The sequence below is a fragment of the Copadichromis virginalis genome, linkage group LG10, assembly GCF_057382275.1.
Source record: "Copadichromis virginalis isolate Kocher_CV1m ecotype Utaka linkage group LG10, C_Virginalis_male_GT1.1, whole genome shotgun sequence".
Taxonomy (NCBI): Eukaryota; Metazoa; Chordata; class Actinopteri; order Cichliformes; family Cichlidae; genus Copadichromis; species Copadichromis virginalis.
The window spans coordinates 23,457,851-23,474,353 of NC_140627.1; positions in this window are offsets into that span (position 1 = coordinate 23,457,851).

Consider the following 16,503-nt stretch of genomic DNA (forward strand, 5'->3'; position numbering starts at 1 on the left):
GGATGGCCTTTCAAGGAAACCCATGCTACACTTGTCCAAGGTTTACTTACTAAATATAACACATCTTACTTCCCCATGGATTTAAATATTCATAGATTTTGAGGGCAACATGGAGACATCAGAACAAGTTGTAAATAACATCTTTTGTATTTTTTATGGAAAACACAGAACAGAATGAGTATTTTCTTTTTGCATTGGAAAACTGCTGTGATGGGGTTATTAAGAGCAGTGGCAATGAACTAAATGATAAAAAACAAAACGGCTACAATAAAGCACACAAAGTTAGAAACACAGATTTTCTACCTCAGGGTAGATTTATAGCCCTCTGTAGAGGGCATGGGGCTGTGTGCTGCCAGGATATGGAGACTGGCTTGCTTAGCCTGACATAAGCAACATAGATGGCTGGTTGAACCTTCACAGGACCAGCAGTGAATCCTTCTTAGAGCTGCACGCCCTATAGAGCCTGCAGCTGATAGCCATGAGCCAGCACTGAATGTGAATCAGTTTACCTCACTGACATTTCCTTCCTGTGCAACATGCTGCAGGCACTAAGGGAGATAACGCTAACTCACATTGATCCTCCATTTCAGCTCTTTTGTTCGCTGATTACTGGTGAGGCTTGTGGCCACAGGCTGTTCCAATGCAGAGGCCCAATGTCAGGTCTGACTTAGAGCAAGGCAACAAAAACATATTATGCACAGGGTTTCTCATATATGCCTGAGCATAGTTAATATCTAATGTTGCTCTAGACATGAAGGAGGCTGAAGGCAATTTGCCACTGAGGTTCCATGAATCACCATTATACACAGAACTTTGCATGAGCATTGTCAGATGCCATTGTCATATGTCTCCCAAAATGGCCAGCAGTGAATAAGATCTTGCACTGGGATACAGCTGAATAGAAAGGTCATACAGAGAAACGCAAAAAGCTCATAGATGTTATAGTCTTTCACTTACACCGAAAAGAAAATACTTCTGTTGGCTGGACTATATTATTATTTATGAAGAGTATATTTAGATTTTGCTGTTAAAAGGAGATTGCACAGGTGTGCTATGAAGAAGGGTGCTGTTCACGTTAATGATGTTGATTTATTTGAGGGAGCAATGTGAGATCCGTCTTTGCTCTCTTTGTATTTAATTGCAGTACTTTCTCAGACTGAACAATAACCATTTCAAATGTTAATGACCTCTGAAATGGTCCAACCACAGCCATTCTTACATTTTGAAGACAGTGAGGAATAAGAGGTTGATGTATTAGGGTGATTTAGTTCAGCTTTGTGTCTCTTTTAGGTCTTCCTACAGTTACCAAAATGGGAACATTTTAAAGCATTTTTAACCATGAAAAACAAGAAATGACCAACATATTAAGAGTCTTAACTGATAAAACTCAAGTCAAAGCATTTTTGACTTGAGTCCAATATCACAAATTTGCCTGTTTGACAGTTTCTAAAGCCTTTAGCTTCATATCGTGTCACAGCAGGCTGTTTTAAACAACCAAATAAACCTTTTTATCTGCCCAGCAACAGTAGCAGAGGCAGAAACCAGCTGATGGGCAAATGGGCAAATGTGCTAATATGCGGCCGTAGAGTTGTTCACTTCAGTTTGATGTTTTTTGAAATCGAAACAGATTTTACACCAAGATAAATAATGGCAGATTAATACCAATATTGCTCAAGCCTGTTGGATGTGTAAGACAAGCTAACTAACTAATATTTTCACAGTAATCAATCAATTAAATGATTGCCTGTATTCATTTCTTTGTGTAGCCTCTACGTGACCAACAAACTTTATGAGCTCATCAAATTTGTTAAAAAAGATATTAGGAACAAAATATGTCAATAAAATTAGGTTTCTCTTAGCATTACTACATTTCAAGTTCCCCTAAACCAAGAACAGAGCAAAATATTTGAGAAGGTGATTATGTCTCTCTCTTTTCTGCCTTGGGAATCAAATAGGACACAAGGAGATTTAGCTAGAGGGGAATTTAATCTTCCAGAGAATGCTCTCAAACTATCGCTTAACTCGCTTTAGGGTCAGACGAGGAGATGGGACCTGTGAATTGAATTTTGCCATTGCTTGTTTTTCTAGGCAGGACAGTTGAATGTCATGTTGCTCAGAGCTGTGTTTTCACTTCATCGTCCCCGAGCTTTCAGAAAAACACTTTGCTGATGAAGCAGGTGATACTCTCTGATACCTCAAAGCAAATCCAACATCAGTTTTCCATTACACTGAATAGAATTCATGAATAAATGTTTTTCAATCTGCAAACTATTTTTGTAATACCCGTCTCCAGCCTATGTCCGTGACACACCAAGAGAAAATAATTATAATGGCTCAAAAGAAAGTGAGAAAAATCTTTAATTGAGCAAAAGTGCTCTTACATTAGTGCAATTAAACTTCTGGTATAAAAAATAAAAATACTTTAGTAAAGTACAGGGTACTTTTGGTGACTTTCTCAGCACTGCTAATAGCAGGCATTCTTGCCGTACCAATACCCAGAAAAATATCAGTACATATTATGATACCACAGGGAAGCATTTGACCTGCGAGAACAGACATAATGGTGAAGAATGAAAGTTCAAATTTGTTCATTTTTAACAATTTTGTTAAAATTGTTCATTTTCAATCAATATTCCCAATTATAAATTAAATTCAGCAAAATAAATATTTAATATTAAGTTTGGAGGTTTTACATATTTTGGAAATTAAAGTTGCGTAAAACATGAAAGGCAGAATTTAATGTAAGTCATTTCATTTCAGATTATTAAGGTAAAATATATTTTAGGACATACTTAATGAACAAGGGGTACAACAAGTGATGCAATACCTACCAAAATAATGTAATTATTGTAAAAGAAGAACATTATGGAAAAGTTAAAAATAAACTTTGGATAAAGTGTTGTATTAATTATGCTAAAATTTAGAAGATGTAAAAAACAGCACTCACTGTGATAGATTGAACTGATCACTGCCTGCATTTTAAAACTGACCTCACAGCTGGCTGCAGTACAACAAAATAAGAAACACATCTGCCTGCACCATTGCTCTCGCCCACCAATCGCGCTGCTCTGCCTCGATCTGCAGCTCTTTACATCCTCAGCTGTGCTCTTTAGACCTGAAACCATCTGATTCAATTGCTTGGCTCCAGATTTCACTTCACCACACTATGGACACATAGTAGAAACTTCACCTATCGTTCCGTCACTGCTCTGCACAGCAAGCAACCCACCAGGACCCTCACGTGTCCGTTATCCTAGCTGGATCGTAGCTGCTAGCCGCTATGCTAATGATAGCAGATGGCTAAATTGCTAAATCTGGTAATTGTAAATAGTAAACAGTAAGGTTAATATTTATGATAATCGTTTAAAACTTCAGTGTTATTGAAACAATTTTACAAATTTTGCCTAAATTGTTTTGACTTCAGCTGTTAGTGAGGGGAGGAGCTGGGTCTGTGTGCAGTGATGCAGCAAAGCTGTGTGTCAGATGTAGTCGCTAATGCTACAAATGAGCATCTTAAAACCCTCATAAAAGTTTTGGAAAGTGTAAACGAAGAACCTTAGTACTGAACTGTGATTTTAAAAGTGAAAGGAACTCCACAGACTAATGTACAAATAATTAAATAAAACTTAAAGTGCCTACTAAATGTTTCAGAGGTGTGCTATAATAGCAGAAAACGAATAACTGAATAATTTCTACAGAAAAGCATCAGCAACTGTTTTGGTAATCACTTAATTGCCAGCTTACATCTGATATTTAAACCTTTTCCTCTGTGATCTTTCACAGCTTTTATCTGTTTTCTGTCTGTCTAGGCACAGCAGATTGAAGAGCAAATGATTAATCAAGAAAGTAAAGAACGGGCCTGTTAATATTCAGAATAACATTTAGCTGTATCTCTGATCAGCTAATCTCTGAGCTCAGTGAACTCTGGCAAATCTCACTGCTAAATTGTGATAAACTGAATAGACTGCGTACAGAGGTCAGACCAAGGTGAAAATCAGGTGCTTTATACATGCAGATAAATGCCAGCTATACATATGTATTAAGGCATAATGGGATCAATGTGGTAGTGGTGACAGTGCAAGTTTGATGACTGCTTGCTGTTTGAGAGATTTCACAGCAGCTGTATCCATAGCAACTGAGTGGTAAAGACTGCCTATCTTTCTGGTCCTTTTATGCAGCCTCACGGTGCTCTACCCTTTTAAATTCACATTGCCATGCCGGGCAGTCAACTTCAGCATAGTCTAAAATCATAGTCTGTCAACATTTAGGTTTAGGAAGTCATTCTCTATCATGCAGCCTTTTTTGTTTGTCTGGTTTCTCTTTTATGTTTACTTTGATGTCCATTAAAATCTTTTTGCCCATCATTTGTTCATTTGATATGCAGCCCACATCATTTAGAACCAAGCTCTGAGCACTTCATTGCGTGCCTCATTGCATACTGCAACACACAGTCCCATTGCTTGATCCCAATGCTTGTCAGCTACAAAACCTCAAGAGACTCTCCTGGGCCTTTGTTATATCCACCTTCTATGTCAGACGCAGCTCTCATCGCAATCTGTCTCTTAAGATGCGTCATGACAGCATCTTCTGTCTGCTCTGGACAATGTTCCCTGTGATGTGAGAGTGAAGGATGTGGAGAGGTGCCAGAATAAAGAAGTAGAGAGGAAGATGATGTGAGACAGCAGATACAGACAGACAGAGATGATGCTTTTGTGTGAGATCTCAGCCCTCTATCCATTAAAAAACGTGAAGTGGAAAAGTGGTGAACATCACAAAGGCTGTATGTGAGACCCGTACATGTCCATGCAGAAAGAAGTTTTTTGGGGAAAAAAGACATTTTTCATTCTCTTTGGGAGAGAAACCTTATGTTCTTTTTATTCCACCAAGGTTTCATTTGATGAAATTGGTGAGTTATTGGACTTACCATCACGTTATCAATCTTACTTTGCTGGTTAAAGCTTTTGGGCCCTACTCTCTCACAAGTGACAAGAATACATAAACACAACTTTGCCATAAAGACGGAAAGACTATAGCTTTCCAACGATAGTTACATAAATTGATTTATATTTTTTGTTACTACAACTTTGTAACTACTATAACTAAATTGCAGACAGAAACAGTAAATGTGAAGAAAGAAAATCCTGGATTGCTGTCTTATTTTACTATTTACTGGATCACACTACAATACCAAATAAAAGCAAAACATAAGTGTACAGATTTGTAGACCCAGCCACAGTGATCAGTTTGGTGATTAAAACTTTGAATAAATACACAATAATTACAATAAGTGGTTCTTATTTCACTTATACTGAGGCAGCAGCACAAATAATGGCCCGTAATTAAAGGGATAAGCCTGGGTCACAAAACTCTGAGATAGCCTGATCTGACACACTGTGCTGACTGACTACTGATTGACAATTAGTGTAATGCCAAATCCACATGTACATGGATATTTTTAAATGTGGATTTTCTCCTTTTTTAAAAAAAATTATTTTCCATGTGAACATACAGAGGTAAAATTAATACTGACTTCAACTGAATTCAGCTAGCCAGGCAAAAGGCTACAATAACAAGATTCAATATGATATCAAAAAAAGAGATTAAGGCAGTCACCTCTCACATTGCTAAATGGGTGAAACTTTATAATAATCATAATCTAATAATCATAATCATCATTAATAAATAGCAAACTGTAAGTTAATGAACCTTTAGTTTTACTTTTGTCTGTTCTTAACAAACATTAAAATTATTAAACAATAAATATTAAAAAAAATATTACCATAAATGGTAAATATTGGCTTGAAATTAAGTCACGATGATCATCCATATAGTGTTCTTTGAAAACATGTTTCACTTTTTAGGGTGCTATATTTTTATTTTATTAGTTGTTAGTATTAATATTTATTTTCTTGAGTATTGAAATAGTAAAAATTGTTTGGGTTAAAATAGAATGGAGAGACCCTACTAGATGGCACTGCCCCTGGGATCACTGAGACACAAAAAACCCTCCACCACGGTAAGGATGCAATTGACTGAGGGGAGTAACTTTTCATTTAATAAAATTTATAAATGAAAAATTATACTAATTATCAGTTAAAAGTGTATACTGTTTTAGATCACTGATTAAAAACAAACAAACAAAAAAAAAAGATATATTCCAAATAAGTTGAGAAGTGTTTTTCTTCTTGCATATTATGTATGTCCATTCAGGGGCATTTCTCCTCACAGGTACAGAGAGCAGTACAGAGTAAACCTCTCTACAGAAAGCACTGTTACAAACATTGTGGATGATAAATTCAGGATTACAGGATACATAAGATGAAATAGGAGCTATAGGGCAGATTTATAAACGCAGGATTATTGGGGGGAAAGGAGAAGGGTGACAGAAAGAGAAGAGATGTAAGACTTGGGGGGAGTGAAAAGAAGTGGATTCTTGTCAGAAAAGTAAGTAAAATAGTAAGAAAGAGAAAGTAAACAAATGGTAAGAGAAAAAAAGGGTCTAAAGATAAGTGATTAAGTTTAAACAAAAAAGAAAGGAAGGCAAAGATATTAGGAGACTGACATAACAAGATATCGTGGTTACTGAAAGAAAGATCATGAGATTCATTTACACGTAAGCACGCAATTGTGCATTGGTGCAAGCACTGATCGATTTGACACTGGACACTGGCTGACATGTCATCAGGGCTGTAAAGCTAAAATGACTTTCATCACTTGCTTGAGGACACTAAGCAAAGGTAACCGATTAACCTTGGACTTTTCTATGCACATAGAATTTGTGACCATTATTCTGCCCTTAAATACGTGTCTTTGTCATCTACATTGTCATGCGTATAAATACTCATAAAAGAAAGAGGTGCTCTTACAAAATCTGAAAATTCCAATGAGACAAGTTTAAGGTGAGAAATTGGGTTTAGGCAGTAATGTTATACATATTTTTCAGTCTGAAAATTTTCCTTCAGGGTTCTTTCATGGTTACAACAAGCTCAACATGTCAACAGCTGAAAACCAGGTCAGAACAAAGTTCAGTCGATATCATAAAGGGAAAGTATGGTTAGCATGTTCCCTACAGTCCCGATGGAAGATAAGCCCCAGTGTTAGAGCTCACAAAATACATGCAGTCGATAAAAGTTAAATGTCAGTTTTAAAAGCCTGTGTCTAACCTTAGACTATGTGTCTTTCTGTGTCTATATCTGCTCATCTACCAGCGTATTCCTTTGTGTATGTGGGTGTGTGTGTGTCTTTTTTCCCTAGGATGTGTGAATGGACTTGTCATGTTCTAGGTAGCCTCAAGTGAGCAAGCCAAGACACGGGTCTTAGTTTTTCCTTTTTTATTTTTTATTTTTCTCTGTGATTCGCCCCAGTGGCTGGTGAAAAGGGTGACATGAGCTGTCACGATCCTTTCCATCACTGCACACACACCTCCAGAATATCTCAAACACAATCTAAGGAATATAAAGTCACAGACAGGGTCATCCTCACAACACAAGGATGTGTGTCTCAACATACAGATGTAACGTTCACACATTGGCAGGAGCTATGTGTTACGGTGTGTGAAGACATCAGCAGACAAATGCAGATACCGTACAGCCACATACAAGCCATTTGGGGCCACAGGTGACTGAGGGAGATAAAATTAGAACACAAGTAAAACGTAGACAGTGAGGCTGCTGACTGACAGTTGGTCGTCATTCTCAAGGCATTGAAAACTGTCATTTTGTCAAACCACTGGTGTCTCATTTCTATACAGATGATGTGTTATTTGGCACTTTGATTCACAGCAGTGGTGACACCAATTACGACCACTTCACTGCATATGGGTGGTTGGTCAGCACCTCTAGTGTCCCATTTGAATACACTGGGTAATCTTAAGCGTAATTTAACTAACACCCACCCCACTGTTGGGACCCAAGTCAGTTTGCTGAACTCTGATCTCAGCCTTCCTCACCAAGCATCAATCTATTAGCGAGGGCACCCATTAAATCCTTTAACTTTTTTATAGTATCTACCATGTCTTGATAGTTGTTGTTTTTTCTTCTTTATTAGACAAGCCACATCCTAGTGAACCCAGGAATCAGATCTGAATGGAACATCACCAGTTTTGTAAGCAACCCTTGAATGTAAAGCCCACTTTCATTTAATTCTACTGGTCTGACTAAACATAAGTCCATCTTGTTTCGACATTAATGAGTTCAGCAAGGCTCTCAGAAAGCCTGATGGCCTTACCTGATGTTTCTTAGCATTGCATTACCATTCAGAATGATGTATTTATAAATGCACGCATTGAGGGTAAACCTTTTTCACTTAAATTACAATGCCAAGTTGAACATTTACTATATTTGTTTATTGCAAGCAGTAAATGTACTGCTTGTTAGAAATAGTACAGATGTGTACTCTCTGTGGAGTCATTTTACTACATAGTTCAGAAAACGTGACATCCATTGACACAGCTTGATTGTGTTTTCAAATGTATAAAGGCCTCCTAAAGAACAGGCAGAAACAGTGTCTCAGAGAAAGAGGCTGGCTTATGCTGTTGTTGTGTATAATTAACTAGTTTGTGATTATTTTTCATTATTTATTGTGTGTGTGTGTGTGTGTGTGTGTGTGTGTGTGTGTGTGTGTGTGTGTGTGTGTGTTAGAGGCAGGTGTTTAAATTTAAAGTGAGAACAAATTAATCAAGAGTAAAAAAATAAATGGTCGTCCAGGAACTTCATTTGTGGTGTTTTCTTCCAAAGCCTTCACACTTCTCTTACATGCACAAATTATTTGCTCATCTGCTATTTTGACTTGCATGTTATCTTTTTTTCCTCCCATCCTCCTTCAGTGGCCGCAGCAGATGGCCGCCCCTCCCTGAGCCTGGTTCTGCTGGAGCTTTCTTCCTGTTAAAAGGGAGGTCTTCATTCCCAGTGTCGCCAAGTGCTTGCTCAAAGGGGGTTGTTTTATTGTGATTTGGTGTTACATGAGTAAAATTGAATGGAAATTAAGCATATCTATAATCTCCTAGCTTTTAAAGAGCAACAGACATGTGTAGAGATTAGTTATGACCAGTGATGGGAATAACAGCATTACAAGTAACGGCATTACTTTTTTCAGTAACGAGTAATCTAATTACTTTTTCTATCGTTACAATGCCGTTACTGTTACTAACAAGAAAACGCGGCATTTTTTGAAGAAGTAACTAGTAACTATAATTAATTACTTTTTCAAAGTAACTTGCCCAACACTGAGTAATCTCTACAGATTAGTTATGAATACCGCTAAGAGGTATTAAATCATTAACAGTTGCATCCATTTTCTGTGCTTTATGTGTACACCGTATGTATTTTACAGAGTTGGCATTAAAATATTTCAGTTATTTTTAAAGGAAATTGTCCTTTTAGTGCATGGAACTTGATTTGACCCCCTTTATACACCCAATATCACAGCAAAACATGTAATAGACACGTTGGTCCACCATGGCCATTTCACACTCTGCCTCTCCAAAACATGAAATGGACACGCATGCAGAAGTTGCATTTACCAGTTGGGGGAGATAATATATTTAAAACCACGATTGTCCTCACACAGTGTGCAAAAAACATATCTAGTACATTCCAGTGTCCTTGATTACTGGAAAGGATTACGTTAGGTGGCTATTTACGTGTAAATGTGTTAATAATGTCTGTTTAAACACTTTCCCGTGATTATTTTTATGTTGTCTTGAAATAAAATATCGCCCTCTGCTCTTACTGTAGATTACTGCAAATTTTGCATGCGTGTCTATATCCCACTTTGACTGTGTGTCTATTACATGTTTTGCCACGACACTAGGTTGTTTTATATATGATGATGAGGATTTTAAACCATCAGATCGATTCCATCTAGCATCTCTGATTAGTGAGTTTACAGGATAAAAAGTCTTATAAACTTGCTTTAATGAGATATTTGTTTCAAGTAAGAAATATTTGCATACACCTAACATTTGATGCAGCACAGTGAATAGAAATTAAATAGCTTAAACAATACAAAATGATAACCGAAAACATTGAACTCAAATCCCCTTTCATGCACCGACACGTTTCCTCAGTGTCCTCTACTTTTCCTGCTTTTTACCTTTTTCAAACTTTTTTTTGTACCCTGAAATACATCCGAGGCACTCAGCTGTCATGCAGCTTGTTCTTTTGTGACTTTCAGGGTTTACTGCAAAGTTGCCAAGTCAGAAGGTACACACACTGTCAAACTTTACAACTTTAAATAGCACTTGTCCTTCTCAGCCTCCAAGTTTATTTACTTTAATGGAACAAAATTAAGAAATGCAGATAACATCCAACCTTTTGCAAAAAAAAAGAAGAAGCTGTGAACATTTTGTGTAAAGTATCTATATGTTATGATTACTCAAACAAAACAGTATACTAGAAACATAGAGCTTATGAAGATGTGGGTGTGTTGTGCTCAGAATCTTTTGTTTCATGCAGGTTGACAGACCCTTAGGGAGACTGAGCTCAAAAGTACTCCACACAACCACAAAGGTACCAAAAATAGACACAGAACTGTTCCACCACTTTGGACAAAAGTTAAAAGTAACGGGCCCACCCCAAGATTGTGTTACAATTAAAACAGTCAAGTATCAGTCCAGTTTTGCCAGTTTTCTTTCATTTTTTCTTCTTCCAGGACCTCCCAGCAAATTACTTCACCCATGACAGAATGCATGTGAAATCTTTGCCAGTTTTTACCAATTAAAAAATGATATCATTTTTGCATGCATTTCAATTAACTTTCTGGGCATAGTGATACAAAGTGCAGGACTCCAACACAGAACATCTGTCCTGCTTTCCCCCACTGATGTCAGTATTGAATGCACTTGTAAGGGACCTCAGTGCCACAAAGACTCAGTAATGCCCTACTGAGGACAGTCCCTCTGCGGTCACATGGAAAAAGCAAGAACCCATTGTCAGTGCAAAGGAACTTTATAGCCCCAGATAAAGACGGAACATTGGCAGAATTCCAGCAACAAAAAAGCAGGAGATAGGGAAGCTGTAGAGGGAGTGTTTCATTTAGAAAGTAAGAAAGAAGGAAGGAAAGAAAGAAAGAGGGGGGGAAAGGAAGCAAAATCTTACATGTCTTCTATCTTGAAGTAGGTCGCATACACAGTGCAACATTTGTCATAAGTGACAGCCCTATTAATCGTGGGAGGGGCAATATAAATGCCCAGTAGCTTTACTCTCCAGGTAGGTTGTCCCACTGGATGTCAGGGCTCCAACCTCTACCTGTGTTCTCTCCACCTTACTTCTCTTCTTGTCCTTGTTTGTTAAGCCAGTTGACACTAACTCGCCTAACCAGTGATAAAACAGTGTTGTGCCTACACATAACAGACAGCTTAGCAAAGAACCAGTTTTATTTTTAGGCACTTTGTCACTAGCAGCTATCACAAAAACACATAATTCGTTCCATGTCTTTAGATGACTGTGCAAAAAATGCCAAAGGGATATGGAACGTAAAGTTTAACAGGCAGGAAATAGTATTTTTGCATCAACAAGGTGATACCAACACACATGGATAGGCCTTTCCAGAGCCTTAACCTCAACCTTGTTGAAGCAGTGGGGGATCATTTTGACACCGAATGCATCAAAGAGAAGCCAACATCCAAGCAAGAGCTTTGGAATGTCTATTAAGAAGCCTGGAGACCTATTCCTGAAGATTACGTAAAGAAATTGCAAAAAGACTTGACTTACAGAGTTTACTTTCAATCTTGGTAGAATTGTAAATACCCTGTCTTTCCCTTAGATACTGTATTTCCACTGCACCTATTTCCCATTCTCCTAAATATAAAGAAATGAGGAGTGACTCAAGACTGTTATACACAGTACTGTATATGCAATTTATCTGTCAGCATTTTGCAATGTTAAAAGCTTGTATTTAAAAGTAATTCTGTCAAGGTAGCTTTTTGTTACTTTGACAGTTTACAAGATCGGCTTGAACGTGTGGAGGTTTTTCTGAAGTTTGCTCTTTGACTCAAGTCTGTCTCTGTTTAGTGGAGAAACTGATGCATCACATGTTAGCTTGGAGCAAGGACCAAAGGGCAAAGTAAATAGCATCCAGTAGAAGGACAGACGAAGAACTGTTGTGCCAGCTATAAATCACAAGTTATTGTGCTGAAAGTATATGTTGAGTGATACCCACAGAAGGTTATCCAATGGCCCTGTTCAAAACTGGAGGGGGATGTAACCCGCTTAGTTTCACAGTTTCTGCAACAGCATTTTACACTGTTACTATAAAGATCCAAACCACAACAATGCAATTTATTCTGTGATATAACACTTTTCACAACTCTCCCACTGCACACGTGCGTATGTAGGTGAACGTGCGAAGGGTTTGCCCATCAGTGCTGTTGATAGTGTTACATATTTCAGTCATATTCCTCTGTCATATATCTGGGTGTCTTTGAGACCCAAGATAAGGAGGGATTTATGAAGGGAGCCCTCTGCTAAGTCAAGGTGAACACTGAAGATATGAGCTTTCTCCATGTGAATATATGAGAGTGTGTGTTTGATTCAGTGTTTGCAGGAGGAGCTCAAATTTATGACAGAATCTGAATATGTGTGCACCATATGCATACATGTCTAGATGATGATGATGTCTGTGTTTGATTTGTTATTGTGTAGTTTATGGTGACATAGTATTCTAAACCATCTTTACTCTGTAAAATCCCATTGAAGGATTTGATACCTTAAGGTACCTGAAATCCATCTTTTCAGAATATCTCCATAATTATATTCTTACTTTTTTTTCCTTACCAACTTAATCCTTTTCACGGTCACCTCACGTAAAGCTTTTCCCTAAAAGCATTTGGCAGAAGGCAGAAAGATTCAAGTGTTTCCATGCTAATGGACCAAATTTTTGCATAACTTATCAGACGGAAGAGCACTCGTAATTTGCTCATTTAATTTATGGACATCGTTCCTATTGCTTATATTCTACTCATCCTTGAGGTTAAGGATGAGTAGAATATAAGTAACAGAGCTTTAGGTGCATGTGGTTTAAAACACATGCACAAAATAACCGAACATGATTGTTGTTTCCAAGCATGAAAAAGGAATCAGATTTTTAGTTATGTAATGGAGCAATGTCTATACCAGAGGAGAATCATTTCAATTAATAATACTCTCTATCTGATGAATGATTATATTAATGAGGTATGGCCTTTTTTATTTTTAATTTCTTAGTAGTATGTAAAGGATCATTAAAGAGTTTGAGACTCACTAACTTTGTCATTTTATATAAATTAGTTTATAATTTGTTTGCCTTCAGACAACCTCAACTTCACCAGCTCACTGTAACATAAACATAAATAGATTCTTATAACTGACCCTGGATCAAAAAGCTCCAGAGAAAGATATAATACTCCAGGTCATCGCAGGTTCTACTCACACTGGTAGTAAGCTTTGATCATTTTGTTAGGGCTACTGGTTATCTGTGAATCTGTGAATGACATAATACCAAACGTGTTTTTCGTTTGTCCATTAGATGCGTGTCTTTCATGTTGAAAAAAATCCATAAAAATAGGATGAATTAAGTATTTATCATCTTATTTGTTTTCTTATTTTAAATACAGATCAAATGGGCTTTTAGAATATTTTAGGTAGTCATTTTGTATTCAAAGCAATCAATGTTTCCCCAGTCTGGTAGCTCTTTTCATCAGCAAACCTTAATAAATCTGCTGCACACCACCTGGATATGAAACAAAGTTTGTCAAAAATTGTTGTACTTAATTGATGAATTATCCGTCCATCCATTTTCTTCAGCTTATCCAGGGCCAAGGAGCAGGGCCAGCACCCTAAGCAGAGAAGCCCAGACCTCCCTCTCTCTAGCAACCTCCTCCAGATTATCCATGGAAACACCAAGGTGTTTGAAGGCTAGCTGAGAGATATAATCTCTCCAGCGTGTCCTGGGTCTCCCTCAGGGCCTCCACCCAGTGGGATATGCCTGGAACACCTCACCCAGGAGGTGCTCAGGAAGCATCCTTGTCAGATTCCTGAGCCACCTCAACTGGCTCTTTTTGATGTGGAGGAGTAGCGGCTCTTCTCTGAGCTCCTCTCGGATGGGCAAAGTCTTCACTCTATATCTAAGGGAGAGGCTAGCCACCCTTCAGAGAACGCTCATTTCCACTGCTTGTATCTGCGATATTGCTCTCGGTCATTACCCAAAGATAGTGCCCATAGTTGAGGCTAGGGCCGTAGATTGACTGGTAAATCTCTCTTCACCACGACAGACACTGGTCGCATCACTGCAGCCGTGACAACAATCCCTATGTCGATCTCTTGCTCCCTTCTTCAAGACCCCCAGATACCTCAGTAAATCGCCTCCTTATCGTGGTAGAGTGGGTTGTCTGTCCCAGTGATCCCAGGGGTTATGTTGTTGGGAGTCTCCTGGCAAATTGGTCAGGGTGAGGGACCAGACAAAAAGTGATTCAAAAGATGCAGAAGAATCGAAAAATCTAGGGAGCAGTTCCCCATGCCAATGATAGGGTTACCAGGGCTGGAGCCAGGCCTGTGGAGGGTGTCTGAGGGTGGTCGGGCCTCAGCCCGTGGGGCCTAGCTGCGCACAGCACGAAAAAGGCACACAGGCTCATCTTCCCGTAGAGATTTGGGGTTTTGTAGAGTTATGGTACACTTACAGGGTCATGTAGATGTTTCAAGTATTTTAATGATCGTATGTATTTACAATGTTTCAGTTTTGCCAGTTTTAGCAAAAGTCATATATTATGTGTTAGCAGTGAGGTAACTTTTGAAGGATAGCAGTGGAGACAATGGTGCAGGGGAAAGCAGTGTCTATGATGTATGTCACTCCTTACTGGGCGGCCCTCTAGCACAGCTACCCACTCACTGGCATCCTGCTGTCTGAAGAGGATCAGCCTGCACAGCACACAATGACTCCTGTCCCCTTTCATTTTGTTATTTCATTGAAAATTCTTTTTTTAAGTTTTGCTCAGAACTCTCAGAGCCCTTGTTTTGTTGTCACATAACTTTCTTGTCTTGTCTTTTTGTTGTTGCTGTTGTTGCTTTTTACTGCCTCCTTTCTCTCAGACAGAAATTTACCTTTTACTTACATTCTTCAACACTCAGTCCCAGTCACAAGAGCCTCTCTGCATAGATATAAGATTATAGGATGTTTTGTGACATGCTTAGTCTGACAGTAACTATTTAAAGCTAACCCTCCCCAAATAAGTATTTTTAGTAATAGTTTTTAACCACAGCAGTGGTTTGATTATTGTGCAGTGGGTGCACTGGGATGTTCCGACACCATGAGGGTAGAGGGTGTCGATGACCATCTACACATGAGTAAAGTTGGGTGTGTTCACCACTGTGTTCCCCTATTCTCCACATTCCTGTCTCTCTTAATTTCACAGTGTAACTATGGCAAAATAATAAAAATAAAATACAGATACAAATAAAGCTGTCTGGCTAAACTATATTAAGAGTGAGTCACTACTACAAAAATATCTTAATTATATAATCAAAATTATTTCCAAGATCAACACAGTAGCTTCTGGGCATTGGTGCTCCTATGATTTGCAATTACGAATGAACACGAATGACTGTTACCTTATTGTTGGGGTCAAATTTTACCCATTTTGACACTTGAAAATTATAAAAATGTTATTATTTCACCATGAAATTAAATAACCTTTCCTAAACTAATCCAAAACAGGATTAGTTTGAACAGGTTCTGTTGATCATGTATTAAATTGATTGATAAACAGATCTGGCCTGTATTTTTTTAGATTAGTTTTCAGTGTGACAGATGTGAAACTTTACCTGCCACGTTTATGTTTATTTTCATGGATCATTATGGTTATGTTTCCATGTCTTAGGTAAAACAGGACATGTTATTGTGCAATAGTCGATGGTTTTCTCTAGAAACATTAATTAAAGATTAATCATCTATTTGTTAACGTTGGCTACAGTTTCATATGTACTAAATAGATCTGTAGTTGAAAACTCAGATTCTTATTATGGTCTGGGTCACCACTTACCTAGACCATACTGCAAATGCATTGAATTGACTGATAATAACAGAAATCTGAATCTCTGAATCTTAAGATATGACATATGAATAGTTAATCAATCTGTAAATATAGCTAAACTTTGCATGTTTTAGCTGTTTAGTTGCACTTTACTCAAAATGTGAGGCAGCATATATCCCCAAAACTAAATCGCTATACCACTTTTATTAGAAGATTCTGTAGGGGTTTTTTCCCCAGTGTCCGTTTGTGAAAAATATTCAAACCATTTTTATTCGAGTGGCAAAATGCAATTTTCATCAGGAAATGGGGATAAGAAAAGAACACTGCCACCGTGGGAGTATAGTATAAATGGGTCTCCCACACATACTGAGCTTCTTCAACAATTTGGTCAATGCTTTCTGTGCTAAAAGGTACCCCTGTGCATTCCTGCATTCTTTAAACTATCTGGCTGTGGGGACACTACTTGTGTTAATAATGGTCATGCTTCCAGCCAATGATTA